Here is a 17,607-nt window from a genome sequence, read left to right as displayed (position 1 = left end):
CATGTCCTGGAGCAGCCTGAAGGGCTTGAGCTCGAGTGAGGACAGGAAAAGTCAATTTTTTATTCCCTCGTTTCTGAGAGGGACCTTTGCGGCCAGTTTGAGGGTTTTTGGGGATGGGTCCTTGAAGGTCCCCCATGAGGGACCTTTGTAGACTCTGAGTCTCTAGACTGAGGTCTTGTAGCTCCTTTTGAAGCCCTAGAACATCTTTACGACTGGTTATCTGAGTCTTAGTTTGAAGTAGTCGCTGAACGGATGAAGGGGCCAGCAATACAGGCCAAGGATTAGGCTGAAGATTAGAGGGGAAAGGGGGCAAATAAGGAGGAGGGTGGAAATTGAAGGGCTCGATGGTAAGATAGGCACCGGGCCAGGGACCATAGTGGTCTTGTTCATATTTAAAAGCTTCCTCATCCAATTCTGCCTCCGAGGCAGGATGGAGGGTTTCACCTGACAACTCCTTATACAAAATGGGGTAAATCCTTTTTGGTCTAACTGGGGGTCGAGCATTAGCCCCTTTTCTAGAATCTAATGTATTTTGGGGAGAAAGAGGGGAAGGCAGGGAGTCCTTAGGAACCGGGGCATCGATAATTGATGACAGCTGAGACTGAGGATTCGCAGGAGGCTTAGTTTTGATTTTGCGAGATGGTGATCGGGAGTTTTCTTAAAAAAAATTTCAGTAAGGGCTAAGAGGCCGGTGCCTTCTCTGCCCTCTTCTGTCTGTTTAAGGAGATCTCTGACGATTCCCCAATTACTAAAATAGGACTCAGGGACATCTTCTCCTTGTTTTATTAAACTATTGATTTCTTTGCCTACTTTATTCCAAGTTAAAGGGTGTATTTCAGGACCATTCAATACCAGCCATGGACATCTCTCGTCCACAAAACAAAACAATTTTATTAAATCCTTTTTCTTAACTCTTATCCCTCTCTCCTAAAGAGACCCCTTCATCTCTTGAATAAAAACTGTCTCTTTGGACAGAACATTCCCCATGGTGAATGGGACAACAATTTTATGCCCAGGCTTACCTCTCGACATCCTTGAGCAAAGTGGCGGGGAACTGTCTCACTCTCTGCGAGGTACCTCTTGAATCCGTTGTCCGGAGGGTGGTCATACCTTGTGCCCCACGTCTGGTGCCACTTGACCCATCCAGCAGTTCCAGTTATTCAAGGGTCTCGAGGGGACCTTCTCCTAATAACCAAATGCGGGGAGAGAAAAGATGGACACCAAGTGTGAGGAACGACATGGAACTATTCAGAATAGCATTAAGGTATCACTGTATTAGCAAGGCTCAAGGCTTAAATGCACAAGGAAAAGAGGAAGTACTTCTCAGCAGGAGGGATGGGGCAGTGGAAACTTTTCTTTAGGTGACTACATGGGGAAGCAGGAACTTGGTGGTATCAGGGTACATCTTGTGGTCAGGACATCCAGCGCTGACTTAGGGCTGGAACATTCTGTGGTTGTTCTTGGAGTGGTGCGTCTGTGGCCCGCTTTGGACTCCCTTTTCTTCTCGGGGGGGAGAGGCCCAATTCAGAGATCAGGACAATTGTGTTGTCTTAATAGCTCCCAACACACCTTAGATGAAATGACTAAGTGTGGGGAGAGGGAACTTGTAGAGTCCACATCCAGGAGAAAGACAGGGCATCAAGAGGAGGGATAGGGTTGCCATCCCCACAATCAAAAATTCTCACCCAGGATATTTCCCATCTAAAAGAACTGCAGGGGGGAAATGGAGAAGAGACTAAGGCAAAAAAGGTCAAGTGAGAAGCTCAAATTTGGATCTAGCTCAAGCAGAGGCTCCAAGGCTTATTACTAGTACTGATGCTATGGTGTGCTTACAGAGAGGAATCTGGCAAGGTTTACCACAATGGGACCCAACCTGCAACTAATAGTGTCAGATACAAATATTTATACCCAACCAATGGACTCTCAGCCAGCGTCCCCTGTGGTTGAACAAGGGAAAGGCTGAAAGATAGATGAGGAACACAGGCAGTCTCATTCAAATTGGATCCTGAGATCTCTCAACCATGGATCCACCTACTAGCCAACATACACAATCTGATATGAGGCTTCCAACATTCATACAGTAGAGGATTGCCTGGTCAGGCCTCAGTAAGAGGCGATGCACCTGCCAGGCATGGTGATGCACGCCTTTAATCCCAGCACTCGGGAGACAGAGGCAGGCAGATTTCTGAGTTTGAGGACAGCCTGGTCTACGTGAGTTCCAGGACTGCCAGGGCTATACAGAGAAACCGTGTCTCGAAACATGAAATTTAAAAAAGAAGAGAAGATGCACCAAAACCTCCAGATAGGAGGACCCAGAGTGCGGGGAGATCTGGAGGAGTGGGGAAGGTATATGGAAATCCTCTTGGAGATGGGGAGAGTAATTAGATGAGTAACTGTGGACCTGGAAGGAGATAATGACTAGACTGTTAAAAAGAACTGAACCTTCGAGGCTCTTCCTCACATTCTCCTCTATAAGTTTTAATGTCTCTGGTTTTGTGTGGAGATCCTTGATCCACTTAGACTTGAGCTTTATACAAGGAGATAAGAATGGATCAATTCAAATTTTTGGACATGATAATCGCCAGTTGTGCCAGCACCATTTGTTGAAAATGCTGTCTTTTTTTCCACTGGATGATTTTAGCTCCCTTGTCAAAGATCAAGTGACCATAGGTGTGTGGGTTCGTGTCTGGGTCTATAATTTTAATCCATTGGTCTACCTGTCTGTCACTGTACCAGTACCATGCAGTTTTTATCACAATTACTCTGTAGTACAGCTTGAGATCAGGCATGGTGATTCGACCAGTGATTCTTTTACCACTGAGAATAGTTTTTGCTGTCCTAGGGTTTTTTGGTTATTTCAGATGAATTTGAAAATTGCCCATTCTAACACAGTTAAGAACTGAATTGGAATTTTGATGAGAATTGCATTGAATCTGTAGATTGCATTTGGCAAGATAGCCATTTTCCTATATTGATCCTGCCAATCATTGAATATGGGAGTGAAGGACCCCCGAAGGGAGACCCTCACTCAAGCACTCAAGCCCTGGGACAGCCGCGGACCCAAGAAGACACTGAGACCGTACTCAAAATGTAGAAGGCAAGATTTAATAGAGCAACAGCAAGAAAGCACATGGAACATGGACCAGAGCTCTGGGGTCGAAACTCATGCACCTAGTATGGTGTAGAGGAGATTCGACAATCAGCCAGAATTTTTCACAGGCTTATATAGGAAAACTCAAGGGGGGAGAGCTGGGCAGGGAAAGTACAAGTTTACATCACTAAGGGGTTCTGCCAAGGGGCAAGGGGTTCTGCCAAGGGAATCTACGTAACTAAGGGGTCATGTCCTATCATTTGGCAATGTACCCGATTCATTTTGAGGTTGTTCCAGGAGGCCCTTATCTCAAAAATGTTCTTGGAACAGTCTTTAGTTGGGAAGGTTCGAACTTTAGGGTGAGGAGTTCAGGAATGCATTCTGGGGTGAAGAGTTTAGGAGTGTTCCGGGAACAATCTCTAGATGGGAGAGGTTGGGCTCTGGGGTGAAGAAGAGTTCAGTAGTAATTTTTTTATTCTTCGGGAGATCTTTCCATCTTCTGAGATCTTCCTTGTTTTCTTTCTTCAGTGACTTAAAGTTCTTATCTTACAGATATTTCACTTCCTTAGTTAGAGTCACACCAGGGTATTTTATATTATTTGTAACTATTGTGAAGGGTGTTGTTTATCTAATTTCTTTCTCAGCCTGTTTATCATTTGTGTAGAGAAAGTCCACTGACTTGATTGAGGTAATTGCATATCTACATACTACACTGAAGCTGTTTAACAGGTTTAGGGAGTCTCTGGTGGAATTTCTACGGTCACTTATATATACTATCATATCATCTGAAAATAGTGATATTTTGACTTCTTCCTTTCCAATTTATATCCACTTGACCTCATTTTGATATCTAATTGTTCTGGCTAGGAGTTCAAGTACTATATTGTATAGGTTGGGAGAAAGTGGGCAGCCTTGTCTAGTACCTGATTTTAATGAGATTGCTTCCAGCTTCTCTCCATTTTTTTTTTTTTTTTTGGCTACTAGTTTGCTGTATATTTCTTTTATTATATTTAGGTATAGACCTTGAATTACTGATCTTTCCAAGACTTTTATCATAATTGTGTTTTGGATTTGTCAAATGCTTTCTCAGCATATAACAGGATGATCATGTGTTTTTATTTTTTCCTTTGAGTTTGTTTATATAGTGGATTACATTGATAGATTTCCATATATTAAACCATCCCTGCATTCCTGGATAAACCCTACTTTATCACTATGGATGATCATTTTGATGTGTTCTTGGGTTCTTGATGCTCTTATCTTATAGATATTTCACTTGCTTAGTTAGAGTCACTCCAAAGTATTTTATATTATTTGTAACTATTGTGAAGGGTTAGTGAGAATATTATTGAGTATTTTTGCATTGATATTCATAAGGGAAAATGGTCTGACATTCTCTTTCTTTGTTGGGTCTTTATGTGGTTTAGGTATCAAAGTAATTGTGGCTTCATAGAATTAACTGAGTAGAGTACATTCTGTTTCTATTTTGTGGAATAGTTAGAGGAGAATTGGAATTAGGTCTTCCTTGAAGATCTGATAGATGTTTGCACTAAATCCATCTGGTCCTGGACATTTTTTGGTTGGAAGAATATTAATGACTGCTTCTATATCTTTAGGGGATATGGGACTATTTATATAATTAATCTGATCCTGATTTAATGTTGGTACTTGGTATCTATCTAGGAATTTCATCCAGGTTTCCCAGTTTTGTTGATTACAGCCTTTTGCAGTAGGATCTGATTATGTTTTGGATTTCATCATGTTCTGTTTTTATCCCTTTTCATTTCTGATTTTCATAATAAGATACTGTCCCTGTGATCTCTAGTTAGTCTGGCTAAGGGTTTAACTATCTTGTTGATTTTTTTTTCAAAGAACCAGCTTCTGGTTTGGTTGATTCTTTGAATAGTTCTTTTTGTTTCCACTTGGTTGATTTTGGCCCTGAGTTTGATTATTTCCTGCTGTTTACTCCTCTTGGGTGAATTTGTTTCCTTTTGTTCTAGATGTGTTTTAGATGTGCTATAAAGCTGCTAATGTATACTTTCTCCAGTCTCTTTTTGAAGGCATTCATAGCTATGAGTTTTCCTCTTAGGACTGCTTTCATTATGTTCCATAAGTTTGGGTATGCTGTGGCTTCATTTTCATTAAACTCTAAAAAGTCTTTAATTTCTTTCTTTATTTCTTCCTTGACCAATGAGTAGAGTGTTGTTCAGCTTCCACATGAATATTTGCTTTCTATTATTCATGTAGATATTGAAGATCAGCCTTAGTCAGTGGTGATCTGATAGGATGCATGGGATAATGTCAACCTTTTTGTATCTGTTGAGGACTGTTTTGTGACCAATACTATGGTCAATTTTGTAGAAGTTGCCATGAAGTGCTGAGAAGGAGGTATATCCTTTTGTTTTTGGATAAAATGTTCTGTAGATACCTTCTAAATCCATATGTTTCATAACTTCTGTTAGTTTCACTGTGTCTCTGTTTAGTTTCTGTTTGCAGGATCTGTCCATTGATGAGAGTGGGGTGTGTGAAGACTCCCACTATGATTGTGTGAGGTGTAATGTGTATTTTGAGTTTTAGGTAATTTACTTTAATGAATGTGAATGTCCTTGCATTTGGAGCATAGATGTTCAGAAGAGAGAGGTCCTCTTGATAAATTTTACCTTTGATGAGTGAGAAGTGCCACATCCTTATCTTTTTTGAGAACTTTAGGTTGAAAGTCAACTTTAATTGATATTAGAATTTCTACTCGAGCTTGTTTCTTTGTATCATTTGCTTGAAAAATTGTTTTCCAGCCTTTTACTATTAGATAGTGTCTGTCTTTTTCCTTGAGGTGGGTTTCCTATAAGTAGCAAAAAGTTGGGTCCTGTTTGTATAACCAGTCTATTAGTCTATGTCTTTGTATTGTGTAATTGAGTCCATTGAAATTAAGAGATATTATGGACAAGTCTTTGTTGCTTCCTGTTATTTTTGTTGTTAGAGTTGGAATTCTGTTCATGAGGCTATCTTCTCTAGGTTTGTTTACAAATTACAATCATGCTTTTTCTTGAGGTTAGTTTCCCTCCTTGTATTGAAGTTTCCCCTTTATTATCCTTTGAAGGGCTGGATTTGTGGAATGATATTGTGTAATTTGGTTTTGTCACAGAATACCTTAGTTTCTCCATCTATAGTAATTGAGAGTTTTGCTGGTTATAGTAGCCTGGTCTGGCATTTTTGTTCTCTTAGGGTTTATATGACATCCGGCCAGGATCTTTTGGCTTTCCTAGTCTCTACAGAGAAGTCAGGTGTAATTCCTATAGGTCAGCCTTTATATGTTACATGACCTTGTTCCCTTACTGCTTTTTATATTCTTTCTTTGTTTTGTGCATTTGGTGTTTTGATTATTATGTGACGGGTAGGAATACCTTTTCTGGTCCAAACTACTTGTAGTTCTGGAGGCTTCTTGTATGTTCATGGGCATCACTTTTTTAGGTTGGGAAAGTTTTCTTTTATAATTTTGTTGAAGATATTTACTGACCTTTTAAGTTGGAAATCTTCCCTCCCTTCTAGTCCTATTATCCTTAGGTTTGGTCTTCTCATTGTGTTCTGGGTTTTCTGGAGGTTTTGTGTTAGGATCATTTTGCACTTCATGATTTCTTTGATTGTTGTGTCAATGTTTTCTATGGTATCTTTTGCACCTGAGATTCTTTCTTCTATCTCTTGTATTCTGTTGGCTATGCTTTCATCATTGGCCTGACTTCTTTTCTAAGTTGTCTATTTTCATTGTAGCCTCCCTTGTGATTCCTTCATTGTTTCTACTTTCATTATTTTTTTCAATCCTGGTTGGGTTTTTTAAATTCTTTCACCTGATTGGATGTGTTCTCATGCATTTCTTTAAGGCAGGTTTTTATTTCCTTCTTAATGTCCTCCATCATCCTCATGAGAAGAGACTTTAGATCCATATCATTCTTTACTGGTGTGATTATCTATCACGGCTTTCTATGATGGGAGATTTTGTTTCTGATGATGCCAAGTAAACTTGGTTTCTGTTCCTTCTGTTCTTACACTTGTCTCTACCATCTGATTATCTCAAGTGCTTGCGGCTGTCAACATATCTGATTTGAGCATGTCTTACCAGTTGATTCAGGTCTCCTCAGAGTCCAGCTTTCTCTGTGTTCATGTGATTCCAGGATCCTGTGAACCTGAGATTCTGGGTGTTTCCGAATTCTTGGAAGTCAAGCTTCCTTTGAGACCATGAGATCCTGGTATCTCCAAACTCCTGGTATCCTTGTATCCTGTATTCCTAAGATCCTAGGTGTTTTACAGCGCCTGGAAGTGATGTCTCCTCTGGGGACCATGGTGCTGTCTGCGGTGTTTGAAAACAAGGTATACCAGTACTGACCAGAAGGAACCCAAGCCTCTCGTCAGACAGGCTCCTGTGGCCTCCTTGCTTCTGCTGTAACAGACACATCACAATTGGTTTGGAACAGAAGTTTCATTCCTCTTACCAGTGATCCTAAGATACTGGATGTGCTAGGGCACCTGTAGCATGAAGAGTCCTCTGGGGACTGTGGAACTGTCTGCTAAGTTCCTACCCAAGGTGGCCTGAAGCTGGTGTGGACCGGGAGGGATCCAGGCCCAGGTAACATGGGTTTCCTGCATCCCTGATGTAGGCACTGGCCCGTTACGATTGGTTTGGAACAGATGTTGAGTTCCATTCACCAGTGATCCTAAAATTTTGGGCATGCTAGAGTGTCTGTGGAATGGAGAGTCCTCTGAGGACCATGGGGCCATCTGCAAAGTTCTCACCCATGGTGGCCTGGAGCTGGTGATGACCGGAAGCTATCTTTCTATTTATAGTAAATCTGACTTATTTATCTTCAACTATCTAACATCTTAGATTTAAAAGCATCTAAAGAAGCTAGATGAATGCATGGGACAATTTCAATATTTTTGTATATGTTGAGGCTTGTTCTGTGACCAATTATGTGGTCAATTTTAGAGAAGGTACCATGAGGTGCTGAGAAGAAGGTATATCCTTTTGTTTTAGGATAAAATGTTCTGTACATATCTGTTAAGTCCATTTGTTTCATCACTTCTGTTAGTTTCACTGTGTCCCTGTTTAGTTTCTGTTTCCATGATCTGTCCATTGGTGAAAGTGGTGTGTTGAAGTCTCCCACTATTATTGTGTGAGGTGCAATGTGTGCTTTGAGCTTTACTAAACTTTCTTTAATGAATGTGGCTGCCCTTGTATTTGGAGCATAGATATTCAGAATTGAGAGTTCCTCTTGGAGGATTTTACCTTTGATGAGTATGAAGTGCCCCTCCTTGTCTTTTTTGATGACTTTGGGTTGGAAGTCAATCTTATCAGATATTAGGATGGCTACTCCAGCTTGTTTCTTCATACCATTTTCTTGGAAAATTGTTTTCCAGCCTTTCATTCTGAGGCAGTATCTATCTTTTTCTCTGAGATGAGTTTCCTGTAAGCAGCAAAATGTTGGGTCTTGTTTGTGTAGCCAGTTTGTTGGTCTATGTCTTTTTATTGGGGAGTTGAGACCATTGATATTAAGAGATATTAAGGAAAAGTAATTGTTGCTTCCTGTTATTTTTGTTGTTAAAGTTGACATTCTGTTCTTGTGGCTGTCTTCTTTTAGTTTTGTTGAGGGATTATCTTCTTGTTTTTTCTAGGGCGTGGTTCCCGTCCTTGTTTGTTTTTTTTCTGTTATCATCCTTTGAAGGGCTGGATTCGTGGAGAGATAATGGGTGAATTTAGATCACCATGGACTAAGGCTGATCTTCAATAACAAAATAAATAATAGAAAGCCAACATTCACGTGGAAACTGAACAACACTCTTCTCAATGATACCTTGGTCAAGGAAGGAATAAAGAAAGAAATTAAGGACTTTTTGGAGTTTAATGAAAATGAAGCCACAACATACCCAAACTTATGGGACACAATGAAAGCATTCCTAAGAGGAAAAGTCATAGCTCTGAGTGCCTCCAAAAAGAAACTAGAGAGAGCACACATTAGCAGCTTCACAACACACCTAAAAGGTCTAGAAGAAAAGGAAGCAAATTCACCCAAGAGCAGTAGAAGGCAGGAAATAATCAAACTCAGGGGTGAAATCAACCAAGTGGAAACAAGAAGAACTATTCAAAGAATTAATCAAACGAGGAGTTGGCTCTTTGAGAAAATCAACAAGATAGATAAACCCTTAGCTAGACTCACTAGAGGGCACAGGGACAAAATCCTAATTAACAAAATCAGAAATGAAAAGGGAGACATAACAACAGATCCTGAAGAATTCCAAACACCATCTGATCCTTCTACAAAAGGCTATACTCAATAAAACTGGAAAACCTGGACGAAATGGACAAATTTCTGGACAGATAACAGGTACCAAAGTTGAATCAGGATCAACTTGACCATCTAAACAGTCCCATATCCGCTAAAGAAATAGAAGCAGTTATTAATAGTCTCCCAGCCAAAAAAAAGCCCAGGACCAGACAGATTTAGTGCAGAGTTCTATCAGACCTTCAAAGAAGACCTAATTCCAGTTCTTCATAAACTATTCCACAAAATAGAAACGGAAGGTACTCTACCCAACTCATTCTATGAAGCCACAATTACTCTGATACCTAAACCAAAAAAAAGACCCAACAAAGATAGAGAACTTCAGACCAATTTCCCTTATGAATATCGATGCAAAAATCCTCAATAAAATTCTTGCTAACAGAATCCAAGAACACATCAAAACAATCATCCATCCTGACCAAGTAGGGTTCATCCCAAGGATGCAGGAATGGTTCAATATACGGAAATCAATCAACATAATCCAGTATATAAACAAACTCAAAAACAAAAACCACATGATCATCTCGTTAGATGCTGAGAAAGCATTTGACAAAATCCAACACCCATTCATGATAAAAGTTTTGGAAAGATCAGGAATTCAAGGCCCACACCTAAACATGATAAAAGCAATCTACAGCAAACCAATAGCCAACATCAAAGTAAATGGTGAGAAGCTGGAAGCAATCCCACTAAAATCAGGGACTAGACAAGGCTGTCCACTCTCGACCTACCTATTCAACATTGTACTTGAACTCCTAGCCAGAGCAATTAGACAACAAAAGGAGATCAAGGGGATACAAATTGGAAAGGAAGGAGTCAAAATATCACTTTTTGCAGATGATATGATACTATATATAAATGACCCTAAAAATTCCACCAGAGAACTCATAATCCTGATAAACAGCTTCAGTGAAGTAGCTGGATATAAAATTAACTCAAACAAGTCAATGGCCTTTCTGTACACAAAGGATAAACAGGCTGAGAAAGAAATTAGGGAAACAACACCCTTCTCAATAGTCACAAATCGTATATAATATACCTTGGCGTGACTCTAACTAAGGAAGTGAAAGATCTGTATGATAAGAACTTCAAGTCTCTAAAGAAAGAAATTAAAGAAGATCTTAGAAGATGGAAAGATCTCCCATGCTCATGGATTGGCAGGATCAACATTGTAAAATGGCTATCTTGCCAAAAGCAATCTACAGATTCAATGCCATCCCCATCAAAATTCCAACTCAATTCTTCAACGAATTAGAAAGGGCAATCGGCAGATTCATCTGGAATAACAAAAAACCGAGGATAGCAAAAACTCTTCTCAAGGATAAAAGAACCTCTGGTGGAATCACCATGCCGGACCTAAAACTGTACTACAGAGCAATTGTGATTAAAACTGCATGGTACTGGTATAGTGACAGACAAGTAGACCAATGGAACAGAATTGAAGACCCAGAGATGAACCCACACACCTATGGTCACTTGATCTTTGACAAGGGAGCTAAAACCATCCAGTGGAAAAAAGAAGCATTTTCAACAAATGGTGCTGGCACAACTGGCAGTTATCATGTAGAAGAATGCGAATTGTTCCATTTCTATCTCCTTGTACTAAGGTCAAATCTAAGTGGATTAAGGAACTCCACATAAAACCAGAGACACTGAAACTTATAGAGGAGAAAGTAGGGAAAAGCCTCAAAGATATGGTTACAGGGGAAAAATTCCTTAATAGAACAGCAATGGCTTGTGCTGTAAGATCAAGAATCGATAAATGGGACCTCATAAAATTGCAAAGCTTCTGCAAAGCAAAAGACACTGTCAATAAGACAAAAAGGCCACCAACAGATTGGGAAAGGATTTTTACCTATCCCAAATCAGATAGGGGACTAATATCCAATATATATATAAAGAACTCAAGAAGGTAGACTCCAGAAAATCAAATAACCCCATTAAAAATGGGGCTCAGAGCTGAACAAAGAATTCTCACCTGAGGAATACCGAATGGCAGAGAAGCACCTGAAAAAATGTTCAACATCCTTAATCATCAGGGAAATGCAAATCAAAACAACACTGAGATTCCACTTCAATCCAGTCAGAATGGCTAAGATCAAAAACTCAGGTGACAGCAGATGCTGGCGAGGATGTGGAGAAAGGGGAACACTCCTCCATTGTTGGTGGGATTCCAAGCTTGTACAACCACTCTGGAAATCAGTCTGGCGGTTCCTCAGAAAATTGGACATAATACTAACGGAGGATCCCGCAATTCCTCTCCTGGGCATATATCCAGAAGATGTCCAACCGGTAAGAAGAACACATGCTCCACTATGTTCATAGCAGCCTTGTTTATAATAGCCAGAAGCTGGAAAGAACCCAGATGCCCCTCAACAGAGGAATGGATACAGAAAATGTGGTACATTTACACAATGGTATACTACTCAGCTATTAAAAAAATGAATTTATGAAATTCCTAGGCAAATGGATGGACCTTGAGGGTATCATCCTAAGTGAAGTAACCCAATCACAAAGGAACTCGCACAATATGTACTCACTGATAAGTGGATATTAGCCCAGACACTTAGGATACCCAAGATATAAGATACAACTTTCCAAATGCATGAAATTCAAGAAGAACAAAGACCAAAGTGTGGACACTTTACCCTTTCTTAGAAATGGGAACAAAACACCCATAGAAGGAGTTACAGAGACAAAATTTGGAGCTGTGACGAAAGGATGGACCATCTAGTGATTGCCATATGCAGGGATCCATCCCATAATCAGCTTCCAAATGCTGAAACCATTGCATACACTACCAAGATTTCGCTGAAAGGACCCAGATATAGTTCTCTCTTGTGAGACTATGCTGGGGCCTAGCAAACACAGAATTGGAGGATTGCAGTCAGCTATTAGATGGGTCACATGGCCCCTAATGGAGGAGCTAGAGAATTTACCCAAGGAGTTAAAGGGAACTGCAACCCTATAGGTGGAACAACAATATGAACTAACCAGTAACCGGGAGCTCTTGTCTTTAGGTGCATATGTATTAAAAGGTGGCCTAGTCGGCCATCACTGCAAAGAGAGGCCCATTGGACTTGCAAACTTTATATGCCCCAGTACAGGGGAACGCCAGGGCCAAAAAGGGGGAGTGGGTGGGTAGGGGATTGGGGGGTGGGTGGATGTGGGGGTCCTTTGGGATAGCATTGAAAATGTAATTGAGGAAAATACCTAATTAAAAAGAAAAAATAAATAAATAAAAAAAAAGAAGCTAGATGAAGCTTATTTTGTATTTAGTTGAACTAGTATATAATGTAATGAATAAACTTCTTTCATTGATTACAAACATGCATTTCTTATTTTTCCTAACCTATTTGTAAGGAAGCTTTCAAAGGCAATTGATTTTAACATATATATATATATATATGTGTGTGTGTATGTGTGTGTGTGTGTGTGTGTGTGTATGTGTGTGTATTCATTAAGAATTACATAGTTACAAAACCTTAAAATATAGTTGAAACACATACACATGATAGGTTTTATCCAAATACAACCTTAATTTGTATCAATATTCAAAGTCTATGCTAAACAAAATCATTACACATATTGATACTCGGGCATAAAAGTAGATTCTACCATCTGCGCTTTAACATAACAATAATATATCCTTTCCTTTTACTTTCATCTCCAACCTTTACTCTAAGTATGAGAAAAAGAAAGAAAAGAAAGAAATCCCTGAATCTAAAATCCTTTACCTAGTTTGTTCTCTGACTGAGACCATTAACAATTCATTCACTAAAGACAAAAACAAAAACAAAAACAAACCAAAAAAAAAAAAAAAACCCACCCACACTCTTTTTGTAAATGGATCATTGCTCTCTTGAAATTGCTTGCTTTAGTGAGGAGTGGAGGCGAGTAAGGGTGTGATGTGTAACTTTGTTTGGGTCCCCAAAGAAAATTAGGATATTGCCTAGTCTTTTTTTTTTTTCCAATCCTATTTTGAAATTTATTTACATTTCAATTTTTATATACATACCCAATTTCTCCTCCCCCTGGAAACCCCACATCTCATTTCCCCCCTCCTTCTTCTATGTAGATGTTCCTCCACCCACCCACAAACTCCAGCCTCCCCACTCCATTCCCCTACACTGGGGCGCATATGGAGCCTTCATAGGAACAAGGACCTCTCCTCCAATTGATGTGTGAAAAGACCAACCTCTGCTACATATGCAGCTAGAGCCAGGTGTACTCCTTGTTTGGTGGCTTAGTACCCATGAGCTCTGGTGGTTTGGGTTGGTTAATGTTGTTGTTCTTCTTATGGGATTACAGTCCTTTCTCTAAATGCTCCATTGGGGACCCTGCACTCTGTGCGGTCATTGGTTGGCTGCTATCATCTGACTCTGTATTTGTAGGGCTCTGGCAGGGCCTCTAGGAGACAGCAATATCAGGCTCCTTTCAGAAAGCATTTCTTAGATCTAAAACAGGGTCCAAGTTTGGTGGCTGTATTTGGGATAAATCCACCAGTGGGAAAGACTCTGCATGGCCTTTCCTACAGTCTCTACTCTGCACTTTATCTCATCTTTGCTTCCATGAGTATTTTCCCCCTGTTTAAGAAGGAATGTCGCACCCACACTTGTCTTCCTATTTTTTGAGCTTCGTGTGGTGTGTATATTGTATCTTGGTTATTTGGAGCTTTTGGGCTAATATCCACTTATCAGTGAGTGCATGCTATGTATTTTCTTTTGTGATTGGGCTATCTCATTCAGGATGATATTTTCTAGATTTTTCCATGCATCTGCCTAAGAATTTCATGAGGTCATAATTTTTAGTAGGTGAGTATACTTCATTGCATAAATGTAGCACATTTCCTGTATCCATTCCTCAGCTGAACAACATCTGGGCTCTTTACAGCTTCTGGATATTATAAATAAGTCTCTTATGAACATGGTGGAGCCTGTGTCCTTGTTATATGTTGGAGAGTCTTTTGTATATATGCCCAGGAGTTGTATAGCTGGGTTCTCAGGTAATACTATATCTGATTTTCTAAAGAACTTCCAGACTGATTTCCAGAATGGTTGTACCAGGTTTCAATCCCACCAACAATGGAGAAATGTTTCTCTTTCTTTATATCCTCACCAGCATCTGCTGTCAAAGGAGTTATTTTTTTTTCTTTTTTGATATTTTCTTTATTTACATTTCAAATATTATCCCCTTTCCTAGTTTCCCCTTTAAGAATCTCCTATCCTCTCCCCCTCCACCTGCTCCCCAACCCACCAACTCCTGCTTCCTCGCCCAGTAATTCCCCTATACTGTGGCATAGAACCTGCACAGGGTCAAGAGTCTGTCCTCCCATTGATGACTAACTAAACTTTCCTCTGGTACATATATAGCTAGAGCCACAAGTACCTCCCTGCATGTTTTCTTTGATTGGTGGTTTTGTCCCAGGGAGCTCTGGGGTTACTTGATAGTTCATATTGTTGTTCCTCCTAGGGGGCTGCAAACTCCTTCAGATCATTGGGTACTTTCTCTACCTCTTTCATTGGGGACCTGTCAACAGAGTTTTGATCTGGTATGAGGTGATTTGCATTTTCTTGATGATTAAGGATCTTGAACATTTGTTTAGGTGTTTCTCAGCCTTTCAAGTTTCCTCAGTTGAGAATTTTCTGTTTAGCTCTGTTTTCCATTTTTAATAGGGTTATTTGGTGCTCTGTGGTCTAACTTTTTAAGTTCTCTGTATGTATTGCATATTATCCCTCTATTAGATGTAGGATTGGTAAAGAACTTTGACCATTCTGTTGGTTGATGTTTTGTTTTTTTGACAGTGTCATTTGCCTTATAAAAGCTTTGCAATTTTCTGAAGTCCCATTTGTAGATTTTTGGTTTTAGAGCATAAACCATTAATGTTCTGCTCAGGAAATTTTCTCTGTGCCCATGTGTTTGATATTTTCTCCACTTTCTATTCTATTAGATTCAGTATATCTGGTTTTTGGTGCTGGTCCTTGATCCACTTTGACTTGAGCTTTGTACAGGGAAATAAGAATGGATCAGCTTACATTCTTCCACATTTTGACCACCAGTTGAAACAGCACAATTTTTGAAAAAGCTGTCTTTTTTATTCCACTGGATGGTTTTAGCACCTTTGTCAAAGATCAAATGATCATAGGTGTGTGGGTTCATTTCTGTGTCTTCAATTCTGTTCCATTAATCTACCTATCTGTTACTGTTTCAATATCAGGCCATTTTTTAAAAAAAATAAACAATTCTCTGAAGTACAGCTTGAGGTTTAGGATGCTGATTCCCTCAAAAGTTCTTTTATTCTTGACAATAGTTTTCTTTATCCTGTTTTTTGTTTGTTTGTTTGCTTGCTTTGTTTTTGTTTTGTTTTGTTTTGTTATTCAAAATTAATTTGAGAAATGCTCTTTCTATCTCTATGAAGAAATGAGTTGAAATTTTGATGGAGATTTCATTGAATCTGTAGACTGTTTTCAATAAGATGGCTATTTTTACTATATTAATCCTGACAATCCACGAGCATGGGAGATGAGTTTGAGTCCCCACACCCAAATGTTTGTGCATAAATTCTTGTATCTTAATTTCTGAGATATATCTTATAGCCTTCTTGGGTACTGCATACATATAGTGCATCATGCAGACCAGACAAACACAAGCATACAATGATAAAATAAATTAGTGAAAAAGTATAGTCTAACATTATTTAGAAAAAGGAAGTTAGTGGCTGGAGAGATTGCTCAGTAGTTAAGCACACTGACTGTTCTTCCAGATGTTTTAAGTTCAATCCCAGCAATCACATGGAGGCTCACAAGTATCTGTTTTGGAATCTAATGCCCTCTTCTGGCAAGTCTGAAGACAGCAGCTGTGTACTCACATTAATTAAATAAATAAAATTTAGGAAGAAAAAAAGAAAAAAGAAAAAAGAAAAAGCAATGTATAGAGTTTCAAGTAAAGAAATAGGAAGTTCCTTCTGGTCTGAACCCAGTGTCCTGAGCAGACCTTGGGCAGAGGCTCTCCATTCATTCACACAACAGCCAGAGGAAGTTTAACTCCCAGGTGCTTTCATACTCCCAGGATCCCAAGAGAGGCCACAACATATGTCCCCAGAATAACAGAATCTTCCATGTTCCAGGGGCATGGGAACTCCACCCAGACAGTTGCAAGGGTTCCTTCTGGTCAAAACCTGCACCTGGAGCGCCCTGGGGTGATGGTTCTACACCCACTCTCAAAATACCCAGAGGGAGCTCACATTCCAGGTGCTCTGAAATTCCCAGGATTACAGGATCACAGAATCACAGAGGAAGCTTGACTCCCTTGAGCTTAGACAAACCCAGGAACATTGATATTCTGGAGCACTGACACACTAAAGATCAGAGTTGAGGCCACAACATCTTTCTAACGCACAGCATAATTGAAACCCCACAGGAACCAGGGAAACACAGACTTCTGCCCAGGCAGAGGCTTGGATTTCTTCCACCTTGAACCTGAGCACAGAGTGTACTCAGAGCTCTATCTCCCCACCAACCACTTCAAAACTCAGAGAAAGCTTGACTCTCAGGAGTTCTGACCAAACCGGATCCCAGGAGTTTTGTCCCACCAGAATTTCAGGATCCCAGAGGGAGCTTGACTCCAGAAGTTTTGACACACCCAGGATTTCAGGATTCCAGACATACCTGTACAATGAGGAGTTTTGACACAATCAAGATCACAGGAAGAACAGCCATCAGTCAGAGACATCAAGGGCCAGAAGAACTAGAAATAACCAAATGACAAGAGGCAAACATAAGAACTTAAGCAAGAGAAATCAAGGCTATATGGTATCACCAGAACCCAGTTCTCCCACCATAGCATGTACTGAATATGCCATCACACCAGAAAATTGAAATGGACTTAAAAAATCAATTGTCATGATGAAAGAAGACTTAGAGTAGGACATAAATATCTCCATTAAAGAAATATAGGCAAAATCAGGTAAACAGGTAGAAACTATTAAAGAGAAAACTCAAAAAAAAATCTTAAGTAATTACAGGAAAACACAATCAAACAGGTGACAGAATTGAGCAAAACCATCTAGGATATAAAAGTGGAAATAGCAACAATAAAGAAATCACAAAGGTTGACAACCATGGAGTTAAAATCCTTGAAAAGAGATTAGGAGTCATAGACACAAGCATCACTAACAGAATATAA

General features: G+C 39.7%; 1 long non-coding RNA gene across 1 annotated transcript in view; it reads right to left on the bottom strand.

Annotated features, from left to right (window-relative positions):
• Window positions 1-17,297, bottom strand: part of Gm38823 — a 38,490-nt gene extending 21,193 nt beyond the window's left edge. The window contains exons 1-2 of the long non-coding RNA XR_869140.1: window positions 17,091-17,297; window positions 1,023-1,185 (exon numbers count right to left, since the gene is read on the bottom strand). This is a non-coding gene — a long non-coding RNA (predicted gene, 38823). The remainder of the gene's footprint in view (window positions 1-1,022; window positions 1,186-17,090) is intronic.
• Between the last annotated feature and the right edge of the window lie 310 nt (window positions 17,298-17,607).

This window comes from Mus musculus, chromosome 6 (genome assembly GCF_000001635.26).
Source record: "Mus musculus strain C57BL/6J chromosome 6, GRCm38.p6 C57BL/6J".
Classification (NCBI taxonomy): domain Eukaryota; kingdom Metazoa; phylum Chordata; class Mammalia; order Rodentia; family Muridae; genus Mus; species Mus musculus.
Note: the sequence above shows the minus strand (reverse complement) of the source record. Positions and strands in the feature narration are given on the sequence as shown.